Source organism: Megascapheus bottae, chromosome 13, assembly GCF_031878675.1.
Source record: "Megascapheus bottae isolate mThoBot1 chromosome 13, mThoBot2.hap1, whole genome shotgun sequence".
NCBI classification, from domain to species: domain Eukaryota; kingdom Metazoa; phylum Chordata; class Mammalia; order Rodentia; family Geomyidae; genus Megascapheus; species Megascapheus bottae.
Window position 1 is genome coordinate 40,333,467 of NC_143521.1, and position 12,939 is coordinate 40,346,405.

The following is a 12,939-nucleotide window of genomic DNA, read 5'->3' on the forward strand; positions in this document are numbered from 1 at the left end:
GCGGCCCTCACGCGGCGCGCCGGCTCCCCGCCCCCCGCCGGGCCGCGAGGAAGCGGCCGAGGCGAGCGCGGCGCGGAGCACCTGGGCAGGGCGCGGGCGGCGGGCACGGCGGGCGCGGCTGGCGCGGCGCTTCCGGAGCTGCGCGGCGGCTCCGCGGAGGCCCGCGCTCCCCGCTGCTTCCCCGCCTTCAGGTGCGGCCGCCCAGGCGCTCCGGCCCGGGAGGAAGAGCGCCGCCCGCGCGGGCTCCAGACGCGCTGCGGGCTTCACGTCCGGACCTAGAAGGAGACCGTCCGGCGCACCGGAGACACAGCGGGGAGGACCCCGAGGGCCCCCGGGCGCCGACGGGCGCCAGCACCGGGGCTTCCCCAGCTCTGCCTCGCCTCGATTTCCTAGTTCAGGCGGTCAGCGCGCGCCAGGCGAGTCCGGGGGCCGGGGCGGGGTGGGGGAGACCCGCGGTGGGACAGACGGGTCAGGGGTGTCCCGGGGTTTGGGGGCGGGGGGACTGGGTGGGGGGAACTCGCTGGGGATGGTTAGGGCTTTTGAAATTAGCCCTTCTGTGGGTAAATTTCCAGTGCTCCACGGGCTCGGCTGTGGTTTCTGCCTCTTGCATTTCGTCCCCCCTCGCGAGTGGGCGTCTGAAAGGAAACCAGAGCCGGTGAGTGACAGACAGCTAAAGTGCTCTCATTCACTTCGGGGGAGTTGATCCGGAGAGGTGACAATCCGGGGGGGGGGGGACCAAGCGCACTCCTCCACCCCGTCCCCACGGGGAGGGGGGCTGGAGTATCCCCCCTCCTTAGAGAGAGAGAATGACTTTGCTCTGGTCTCCTTGCCCCTCCACCCCCTCCACCCCCTCCACCCCCCTCCACCCCCCAGCACCCCCCAGCACCCCCGAGCACCCCCCAGCACCCCCCAGCACCCTGCTTGTTACACTCCTGAAGAGGACAGGCCTGTTAATTAACTTTAATTATCATCATCTGGCTTCCACCTGCCCCCCCCCCCATACCCTGGGACCTGTTGGCAGTTACCAGGTTGATCTTTCTTCATGACTCTTGGAAACAGTTCTCTAGGGAAAAAAAAAAAAAACCCTAAAGGTCGTCTTTGCTGTTTATTAAAGTAAGTTATTTAAATATACTGGCTTGTTTTCTCAAACACTTGTCCACCTCCTTGTGGTGGTTTGGAGTTATACGATTTTTTTTTTTTAAGGCTTGGTGATGTTATATGAAGTATGAAGTATAAGTATCTATATAGATAGTGCAAGGGAAAAAATATAAGATTTTTGGTGCGGACATCTTAGACTGTTGCAAGTTTGTATGGAGATAACTTTTTATTCTACATGCTGTCCTTGAAGTAGGCTGGGCAAGTTTAATGTAACCTTTGGTTATTTTTTTTTAATTTTGCCCAAGTATTGAAAATAAGCTATTTTTAAAAGTCCATTTAATCGGATATTATTGTGGCTACAAATAATGGCACTGTACTTACAAGCTCAGTATTGATTTGTGGGGCACTTAAGCACTCTTCACCAGCAGTATTTTGGAACATTGCCCATAAGTAAATAGTAGGTGAACTATGGGTGTTTTAAAAGGAAAGGGGGGGGGGACCTTCTAAAACTCTTTTTATCTATGACTTTGATACCCTAATAAGAGAAATATGAAGGGCAGAGGCTCCTAATATTCCACTGCTTGACAATGTTTTAAAAAGCAAGAAGTGGGTCATAGAAATAGGCTAAGGCCTAAAATGGAATTACCTCCTTGGCTACTCTTTCATGGGATAGGAAACACACCTTTAAGGTGGGCCCTGACTCCTAGCAAGTTTTATGACAGACTTGATTTGCATGTACTCCAAGATTTAAGTTAAAATATACCTAGAGGGTTAAATCAAATGGCTCTGTTAAACACCTGTTCATGTCATGTGGGTTTGCAAGTGTTTATGTCTTTTCCTTCCCCTATAAACCTGTCATTTTATTGTGTTGTGTGTGAAAGGAGGAACAGATTATACATTTAAAAACAAAGTCCTCATATTTTCTTTTTCTTTTGTATACCACAAGTTCCTGTGAGGTTCATAGCTACTCAATGAACACTTTTTTTTTTTGATAAACATAGAACTCTGAGGATAAAGAATTGCTGTTTTACATTAACATATTGAAACTCTGAATTTTAAAAAGTCCTCCTTTGGATTCTGTGTCCTTTACTTAGTGTTTTTCTTGTTTATTTATTTAACTTTTGGTGTTGTTGCTTTCTAAACTACTGCCTTCCCAGTCAAAAGTTTTGCTGAAAGTGATTATAAAATGTGTAATAGAAACAATGATCTTTGTTTTAATGGCTTCTGTTAAAATATTTTCTTCCCCTTATTCATTTTATCCACACATTTCATTGTGTCCAGCCTTTGTGCACTTTATACTGTGGTTAGCTTTGGGATTCTTCACAGATTTAGGCAGAGAACTTGTTAGTAATACTTGAAGTGTCTTAGCTTTGATCAAATTTGGTGAATATGAAAATAGAAGGTATCAGATATCATCTTCCTCTTTCCTGCCTTATAGTTCATTTTTTTAGCTTTTGAGCAGTTTATTATTTTTATATAGTTTATTATATTTTGCAGTTTATTTTAGCTGTATTTTTATTGGCACGATTATATAAAATAATTACTTAAAATTTGGCTTATTATTGCTTTTCCTGTTTGAAATAATACTCAGCGGAGAACTCTTCTTTTATGATTCTATCTATGGGGAAATTTGACCAAGGTGATTTTGTTACAGTTTTGACTCAGCACAAGTTATTACTTGATCCATGCTTGTGTGGGAACGAAGGGGTCCTGATATAGGTTGGAGTAGGAATTTTACTGGGTATATTTGGTAATCCATGATACTTGTGAGGGGTTAGGGTTTTTAATTTTTCTACCTTATACACTCTGTATATGTGGCTATAGATGGTTGAGGGACTGATCAGATAGGGACTTGTTTGGTGTTTTCAGTCCTGATCATTCTCAAAAAACACAATAAGAAAAGTTATTGGTGACAGTGCAAAGCTAAAATGAGGAGAGAAAGGTTTGTTCTATGGAAGAGAAATGGAGTGTCTTTTTCTGATGATGATGTGACCTCGGTGTCTGTGGGTGGTGATGGTGAAATAGGATTATGAAGAAATACAGGCTTCTTCCCTGCTATTCAAGGCCCTCCCCAACAAATTGCAGACTGCTATTCTGATGTGAACCTTTCTCATGTGTTGAACTGTAGGTTCGTCCCAGTTATTTTGCCACCTTGCTGTTGCTTCAGGCCATTTGTCTCCCTGTAGGCCTTCTTCATCACTTTCATTCTGCTTTCAGGTACATCTCCACCTGGGGCATTCCTTCCTTCAGATCTTGAAACTCTCTTCCTTAACTCCTACACTGATCACTCCATATGCAGAATTCAGAATTGCTGCAGTAATTATGTATTTGTGGAGTTGGTTTGAGTTTTTCAAAGTTCCTAAGCACTCTTTAAGGATGATATCCACTGATCTCTGTGATTGAAAATACTACTAAACTGCAAACCACACGCAAGGCAAGGCTACAAGATTTGGTTATATTCACATCATTGTAACTTAAGCATTTTTTGGGTGCTTCCTTTTCTTCCAAAGCAGTTGGTATTGATTAAGAAAGATTGTTGATGGGCCTGCCATTTTTCTTGCTTATTGTTTTGTCTAATTTATTCTATTTTAAATTCTTTGTTAAGACATATATTCATTTCCTTTGTAATCCCTAGCACTGTTCACAAGTGAGATAACAGTGTTATCTTGAACTACAAATAGTTCCCACTATTATCTTAGGGAGTAGTGTTCCTTAAATATTAATTGAATGAATAAATATAAATAAATGGGCCAGCGAGCTGGGATGTATTTGCAGGGGTAGTTGCTTTTCTTAAGAATAAGAGACTTTGACAATTGCAGAAGGCTAGGAAGCTCTGAGATTCAGTTGGAAAAGAGGTCAGGGTGCTATTTATAAATGCAGAGAGGAAATGTTCACAGAAGGCTATTTTGAAACATCTGGCTATTGGTCTAAAAACGTTACTCTTAAAATCCAGGAAGATAGTATAATTTGTACTAAGATTTAAAATTTGATATATAATTAAACCTATAAAATGTTTATGTACCATAAGGGTGCATTTAAAACAATCTTTGTGTTGAACTATAATGATATAAATCCAGTTTTCAACTAAGTAAATTAGACATTAAGGTTATGTTTCCTATATCACACAGATGTTGCAGGATCTGGAAGATTATGTGGTTGGGCCTAGAGCAAGTGTTCTAAGGCATCTGATCCTCCTTTCCATTGTCAAGGAAATTAGACATTAAGGTTATGTTTCCTATATCACACAGATATAGAAGGATCTGGAAGAATATGTGCTTGGGCCCAGAGCAAGCGTTCTAAGGCATGTGATCCTCCTTTCCATTGTCAAAATGCAGGTGTGTATAGACTACAGTGAGGGTTAGGAGAGAGGGCCAGCCCTTAGCAGAAGCAAGAGCCTAGCCATTAGATACCTAGGTAGAAGCTGCTTCAATAATGTGAATCCTCAAGTGTCCTTTATTTTCATGATTGCCACCTCTACCCTTGAAAAATTCTGAAAGATGAAACATCCCTCTGGCCCTCCCTCCCTCCCTCCCACCCTCTCTCCCTCTCTCTCTTACTTTCTTTCTTCCTTTCTCTCTCTTTCTTTGTCTCTTTTTCCTCTCCCCTCACCCTCCCTCCCTCCCTTTCCCTCCCTCCCTCCCTTTCCCTCCCTCCCTCCTTTTCTTTCCCTCCCTCCCTCCTTCCCTTCCTTCTCCAGAAATCATGGTTCTACTTTGAAGACATCTGTGTTAAAACTTAAGCGTGGTTGGAGGCCTCAGCCAATTAAATTAAGTCTACATGAGCAGCTTGAAATAGGACCTTCTGAAACTAAAGAGGATTATCAAGCACTTGACTGTTAGGACACCATGTGCAACACCTAAGCCTTGGACTTCGCTATGCTCCTAGTGATTCCTCCTGCTAAGTACACCTGAGATGAAAGTCCATGTTCAGGTCTAGATGCAGTATAATAATAATTTTTAAAATGCAGCTTTCTCCTTGGATCCAAAGTGTGAGATACTTTTGCTTAGAATCAGGTTCAGATCAAATTTCATTATTTTGTAGAAACTACTAACTAGATACCATATTCCAGACAGTCTTCATATATATATATATATATATATATGTACACACACACACATACACATACATATATTTACTCATTCCATCTTCTTTAAGACAGCCTGGTTAGTAGGCATTATCCTCACTGGTTAAAGATGACAACAGAGGGCTAGAAGTAGAAGTTTGGCCTAGTGTAGAGTACTTGCCTAGCATGCGTGAAGACCCGGGTTCGATTCATTGGCACCACATACATAGAGGGAACAAAAAGCCAGAGGTGGTAGAGCTCTAGCCTTGAGAAAGCCTAAGGATAGTGCTCAGGCCCTTAGTTCAAGCCCAAGGACAACAAAGAGGTTGAGGAAAAATGATTTGTACACCATAGAGCTGGGGTCTTTGATAATTACTGTCGTCTGTGTCTCAGGCCTATGGTCCTGTCTCAGCTATCTTCATGTAGTCCTCAGTCTGGAAACACTAACCGCATCTTTATTTTATTAGATTAATAAAACTGTGCTTACTGCTGTGTTAAGTGTTTTGTGGGCTTATTGGAAGGATGATTTACAATGTTCATCTGAAGTAATGTAATATTACTGTGCAAGTTGAAGAACACCACTCCCTACAAGTTTACTAATATAGTATGAATGTAATTAACTGCAATATTGTTTATAACAGATGAATTAATAATAGCCAGCATTTATGGTACAGTTGCAGTTCAAGTCAGGCACTGTTATGTGGACCTTCTAGGTTTATCAGAAGTGCTCTAAGAGATGAGATATATTATCCTCATTCTGCATATGAGGGATCTAGGCTCCAGGGAAGCAAAGTAAATCATTCAAGTACACAGTGAAAAAATGGAGAGGTCTGGATCGCAGTTAACCCCTTGTGATATCTATACTGTAGCATGGGAAAAATTAATGAAAGATTAAGGAAGAATAGAAAAGGCAGAGAAACCCCATGGGGTGTGCACTTGTAAGATTTAAATTGGCTCTTAAAAGAGAAAAAACTTGGCACATTTCCTCTCTCTCTTTTTTTTTTATTGTGAAAAAACCACAGCCTTGACCAATTTTTTTAAATGCACGGTTTCATAGTTAAATTGAAAACCAGATTTCCAGAATTTTTTTTTTTTCACTTTGCAAAACTGAGACTTTTTTTTTGGTCATGGGGCTTGAACTCTGGGGCTGGGTGATGTCCCTGTGCTCTTCAGCTCAAGGCTATCATACTATCCTTGGAGCCACAGCACCACTTCTGGTTTTCTGGTGGTTGATTGGAAATAAGTGTCTCAAGTTCTTTAGTGCCTGGGCTGGCTTTGAACTTCGATCCTTAGATCTCAGCCTCCTGAGTAGTTAGGATTACAGGCATGAGCCACCATGTTCAGTTCGTAAAACTAAGACATTATAGTTCCTTAAACAGGAACTCCCCACCCTTACAATTCTAGTAACTACCCTTTTTTTCCCTTGACTTCTGTGAGCTTGACCATTTAACTCAGACATTTGTCCTTTCTGCGACTAGCTTATTTTGTTTTGCATTCATTTCCTCAGGGATTTTACCTTGTGACTGGATTTCTACTTCTCTCTACTATTCCACCTACATTGGCTTGCTGTTGAGATCCTCATGCTGAGCAGTCTTTCACTTAATACTATTTATTTTTTTTGCCAGTCCCAGGTCTTGAACTAAGGGCCTAGTCACTCTCCTTGAGCTTTCTCAAGATGCACTCTACTACTTGAGCCACAACACCACTTCCCGCTTTTTTTTTCTTCTGTGTATGTGGTACTAAGGAATCGATCCCAGGGCTTTGTGCCTGCTAGGCCATGCTGCCAGCCCTTCTTTTAATTTTTTTTTTTATTCAGAACATCACCATTGAACCACAGAATAACCCCTATGTGTGGTATGTGAATACTTACTTTGGTCTCAATACTTAATCCTTGACTTTGGCTTTGTATTATAGTCCTGCTTCAGCTATCTTCCCACAATGGTAGATGCAAAATAAATTTTAATAAACAAATTCCATGTTATCATTACTGTATACAGCAATTTGAAAGATTAATTTCTCCATTAATTTGATTTGACCCTTACATCTTAGGCAACCACACGTAAATAGATGTAGATGTCTTTATTTAAACACTTAAGGACATACCTAACCTCAGTTAAACTAAAAGATAAAATGACTCTGCAAGGCATGACATATTTCAGCAGCATTTCCCTAGTGAATTTAAATACCCAGGCCTGGAAAATAAAAAGAGAGAAACAATGAAGTCTTTGTTATAGTTTTTCATTAGATCAGCTATATAACTATTAGGAGGCTTTGCTGTTAATAGCTAAAGTTATGGAATTCTGTTCATGTTATATTGACTACCTCTTATAGTCTGTGTTATCTTAGGTCTAATAATTCCCCTTCTTCCCCACCCCCCAAAGAAGATGAGAGGATTAAATTAGATCCTACTTAGATCTGTTTGCAAACACTTTACAACTACTGCCTCTTATTGCACTCTAAGTATCCTAAGAAAAATTGAAAGAGGGTGATTACATCTTGATGGGCAAAGTGGTTAAGCAGGGAACTCAGAGAAAAGGGCACCAGAGACTGTGGGTGACCACATTTTAAGAGAGATGACCAGGTTGAGGGCTCTTGACTTCCTGTAAGGCTTTTTAATTTTGCCACATAATGAGATAGGTGAACAAATGGTAATTGAAAGGGATGCCAAATGACCAATTTTATACTTCTGGCTTAGCACTTAGGCTATAATTAGTAGGAGTTCTGGTCTACAACATCACATAATCTATGTATTATGAGATAGAGTAGCAAGATGACCAGCACATTTTCTCTAAATGTTTCTTATCTGTTTGGTTTCAGGGACTATTCAAGACTGAATATGTAGTCTTTATGAATACCCTGGAACTAAGTTTGTTTTATGTGCAAAGAATATAATACCTGATTGTTTCTGGTAACCCATCATTACTGAAACACCTGAGAATCTGTGAGATCTGTAGCCTGAATGAGTTAATGCACTATGTTATCTGCATGAAACTTTCTAATTTTTCTTAGAATTAGCTAGGCATCTACAGTAATTTTGTTAGCAAATTGAAGATAGAGTCATGTCACTCTGACCATTGATGGTACCTACACCATATTGGGAGGGTGATGATATTGGGAGGCTGACAATATTGGGAGGCTGAAGCGCTGCTGCAGAGAGTTGGAGGAATAAAACTGTACCTCAGGTTTTTGTCTTGGGTATTATTTTAGGATGTCATAAATCATCTTGGCCATTATCTAGTAAACCAATGCATGTATTTCTCACATTTTTATATAACCCCAGGAGATAGTTCCACTCCATTGAGAACTATTGTTCTGGAACACAATAAACTTCCATTGTTGTTAGATTCTGTAAGACTTGTATGAAATGAAAGGATTTCATGATTGATTTGACAACCTGTATTTTTGTAGCTATTTTCTAAGCTTCCTTTTAGTTCTGTGATCTTGTGATTTTTAAACCTATCTTTTCATCCAATGTTTAGTTTATAATTGTATGGAATTCAATTGCACTGTGTTGTATATTTGTTATACAGTTATGCTGTTTTCTATGTTTGAACGTTTGTTACTATGACATGGAAGATATATTGCTTCTAATGGAGAATGTCTTATCTGGACATTAATATTTTCTCTCCTAAAAATGGAAAAAATATTCAGCTCTGGAGACAGCATAGTGGTGAAAATAAAGAGTGATGGAAGTAAATATCTTCTAACCATCACTATTCTAAGAATTGATTTAATACGTGGGCTGGATTCTCATTTAACTTAAACCAATGCTAAAATGCCTTTTGCTGTTTCCATTTTATAGAACAGGAAATGCAGGAATCAGTGTAGAAATATGCCTACTTCATATTTCTAGAAATATGCCTACTTCATATTTCTAGAAAATGAAGGGGATGTGACTTGGACTATTCTGACTCCAGTGCAACCTATTCAGAAGAGCTTTCATTGAAGGCAGAAGAGTGATGAGCTTAGACTAAGGTGGCCAGGTACAGAGCATATTTAGATGTGTAACAAATTTACAACTATAATGAGCAGGTTTGGCTGTACAACCCAGTTAGTTTTAGCGTATGTTCCAGGGACAGCTCTTTACTTTTTTTCCACAAATGTGGCTGTCCAGCAGACCCATAGGCCAACATCTAGTAGCCACTGAATGTGAGTGGCTCATCTCCCAGCAACCCCTGCTTGGTGCCTGGAGGATTTGATTTTCATATTAAACATTTGCACTTAGAATTTCATGGAGTTATACATGTTCATCTTTGTATTTGGGGACTTGCTTTGGGCTAGTCTCATTGTAGCAAGAATTGAGTCTGTAAAGAACTTTGGGTTCTCTGTTAAAAGGCCACATGGATGGAGGCAGTGAACTTGTAGATTGTAGAGGATTGTAGAATGAAGGAAGGAAGTGAAACAAAGAAGAGTCAGTTTTTTTCTTTTATGTAAACATTTTGTATTTCTTTTTTAAATTGTCGGGATAATACATAGAGGGGTTACAGTTATATTCGCCAAGTAGTAGGTGCATTACTTCTCACACATTGATACCCCTTCTCATGTTTTTGTCCCCATTTCCCTCCTCTCACCCACTCCCAATCATCTTGTTTTCCCCATTCCCTTTCCTATTTCAAATAAATAAATGTACATACAATGTACCAGGTAACGAAGTCAGATATAGTAATATGAGATTAACCATAAGAGCAAAAAAAGAGAAGAGAAATAACATAGTACATTAAGAACACAATTACACAAAATACATCTCTTGTTACCATATCCTAGAGTTCATTTCATTAGTCTTTTTTTTTTTTTACCAGTCTTGGGCTTAAGCTCAGGGCCTGAGGACTGTCCTTGGATTTTTCTCAAGGCTAGAACTCTACCACTTAAGCCTCAGCACCACTTCTGGCTTTTTCTAAGTATGTGGTACCAAGGAATCGAACCCGGGTCTTCGTGCATGCTAGGCAAGCACTCTACCACTAGGCCAAACTCCCGGCCCCTCATTAGTTTTATCCTATATGACCTTCTGTACATAGGTTTTGTGCTATTGTAATCCTCTGCTAGGAGAGTCCAGGATGTGTCCTAATTATTACAGATGAGGGAAACCATTGAACATATGTTCCTTTGGGTCTGGCTAACTTCACATAAATAATGGTTTTTTTCCAAGTGTCTCCATTTCCTTATGAATAGGGTGATGTCATTCTTTCTAATGGCAGCATAGAATCCTATTGTGTATAAATACCACATCTTCTTGATCTATTCATCTACTGTGGGGCATCTGGGTTGGGTCCATATCATAGCTATGGTAAATAATGGTGCAGTGAATATCGTTGTGCTAGTGTTCTTGTTTCTGTGCATTTGGGTGAATGCCCAGGAGTGGGGTTGCTGGATCATAGGGAAGCTCTAGGTTTAGTCTTTTGAGGAATCTCCATACTGCTTTCCCCAATGATTGAATGAGTTTACACTCCCACCAACAGTGTTGTAGTGATCCCTCCTCCCCACATCCCTGCCAGCATCTGTTGTTATTCAATTTCTTGATAATGGCCATTCTAACTGGAGTGAGATGGAATCTCAAAGTTGTTTTGATTTGCATTTCTTCTATGGCCAGAGATGTCCAGCATTTCTTCATGTGTCTATTCTTATTTCCTCTTCAGAGAAATCTGACGTAAAGTCTTTAACCCAGTTTTAATGGGGTGGTTTTTCTTTGAGGATTTGTTTTGGAGAGATTCAATTTTTTTAATATGAGGCCTTATCTGTTGTATGGCTGGTGGAGATCTTCTCCCACTCTGTGGGCTTTCTACTTAACTTGCTATCTATGTCCTTTACCATACAGAAGCTCTGCAGTTTAATGCAGTCCCAATTGTCCAAACTTTCTTTAATTTGTTGTGTTTCTGAGTCTTTATTAAGAAATTTTCGACCTGTGCCAAGGAGACCTAGTGTATCAAAGGAGTCAGTTTCTTTAGCAGTATTCAGAACTTGGGATGATAGTGGAGAGATGGTTTTGGGTTGAGTGCTTGGTCTATCCCTCCTTGATTCAGCCACATAGAAAGTGATATGTGTATTATCCAAAGAAAGAGTGATTTTGTATACTAAAAAATGCCAATATAAGCACAAATAGCCAAAAAAAATGAACAATCTGTCTCTCTCTCCCACTTCTGCCACCCCTTCCTCTCACACTTTTTCTGTGTAGGAGGAACAAGTTTGAAGCACTGTGTAAAGTTCTGGGCTACCCATGGTAGAAGTACATGGAGAAAGTAGTGTTTCATTCTGTATTTTAGGGGTTTGCTTTAATGCTTTTCTGAAGGAAGTCAAACCAGCTTAATCAGAGTTTAAATGTTTCATGGAAAAGCAGATGCATGGACACTTTCAGCAGCTTGTTGCCTTAGGGGAGTGATTAACAATAATGTACTGACATGAGAGAAGCATGTGTGTAGGCTGTTGGACACAGGTTGTGTGCCTAGAGTTTTTACTAGCAACTCCTTCCTTGCAGGAAGTATTTATGAGGTGTAATGTCTGGTTTATAATTGCTGTTTACATCAGTACTTATTATACCAGATTATGACATGACATGCTAAGGAAGTTAGATTTTTCACTTTGCGGAATGTGGAGTGACGTATCTGCTTTGAGTATTTGATATTCCACGGATAGATGGATGTTGGCAAAGGGATTTTGTTCAGAAAGTACTGCAGTAATTCAGGCAAGAGATGTAATCAGCATCTGAACCATGGCAATAGGGATGGAATAGTATATTAAATCACCTGCTGTAAAAAGTTACCACAGACTGTATGGCTCATTCCTGACAGTTCTAGAGATCTAGGGGTCCAAGGTCAAGTTGTTGACTGACTGATTCACTTCTTGGTGCAGGAACTCTTCCTGGTTTGCACAGTGTAGGTGTGAGGAGCGGGATTGGCTGGGGGTGGAAAGGGTGAGCTCTGTGTCTCCAATTTAGGGAAATGATTGTGATGTATCAGAATCCCATCCTCATGACCTTTATTTAAACTTAGTTACTTCCTGGAGTGGGGGTTCCCAGACAAAGTCAAGTTGAAATTTACGCATACCCAGTCCTATCCATAGCAAAAATCAGTGGTTAACCTGTTTCCTTGAATGTGGTAGATGAGACGGAAGAATTGTGTAACTGGCTGGATGAGGATACAAATATTTCAGTAAGGAAGGCTGTAGAAGTTGTGTGTGTGTGTGTGTGTGTGTGTGTGTGTGTGTGTTTAATTGGTTGTTGAAATCGCTTGTGTTCTAATAATGTTTTTTTTAAAGACTGATAAACACAGACATAACATTCTATAATTTATTCAACCCAAAAGGAAAGTGCTTCCCATCTTCCTAAATTACTGACCATTTCATTGTATTTATAAATTTCTGGGGTGAGCACTTTATATAGCACTTACTTCATTTTGTGGTATGTCCCCTCCCCCTGCAAAAAAGAAATCTCATTTCTGAATGAAGTGACATGGTTTGTGTTTGGTGTTGAGGTTTTTTTCTCTTATTTTTATATTTAGACAGTTTACATTTGACTTTATGGACAGGAATTTCCTGTCTTTTCTCTTTTGTTTGTTTCTCTGTCCCTACAGAGAAGATAGGCATGTGTTTCACCTCTGACGCTCTATTTGTGAACATTCTCTGGTATTTTTAATATTCAAGGCAATGTCTGCTGAGAGGTTGGCACAATGCATGTGGCAGTCTGAACAGGGCCTTTTCATGTACAATTTCTAGTTATTTCTAGAAGCATTGCAGCAATCTTGCTCAGAGAAGCTTACCTTGTTTATTTTTATTACTAATCTGAGGGT

The 12,939-nt window shown here is 40.3% G+C and overlaps 1 protein-coding gene across 1 annotated transcript in view; it reads left to right on the forward strand.

Moving 5' to 3' along the window:
- Positions 1–286: 286 nt before the first annotated feature.
- Arap2 (ArfGAP with RhoGAP domain, ankyrin repeat and PH domain 2) overlaps positions 287–12,939 on the forward strand; it is a 154,563-nt gene continuing 141,910 nt past the window's right edge. Inside the window, exon 1 of the mRNA XM_090343730.1 lies at positions 287–416. The gene's annotated coding sequence lies outside the window, so the exon portion shown is untranslated. The remainder of the gene's footprint in view (positions 417–12,939) is intronic.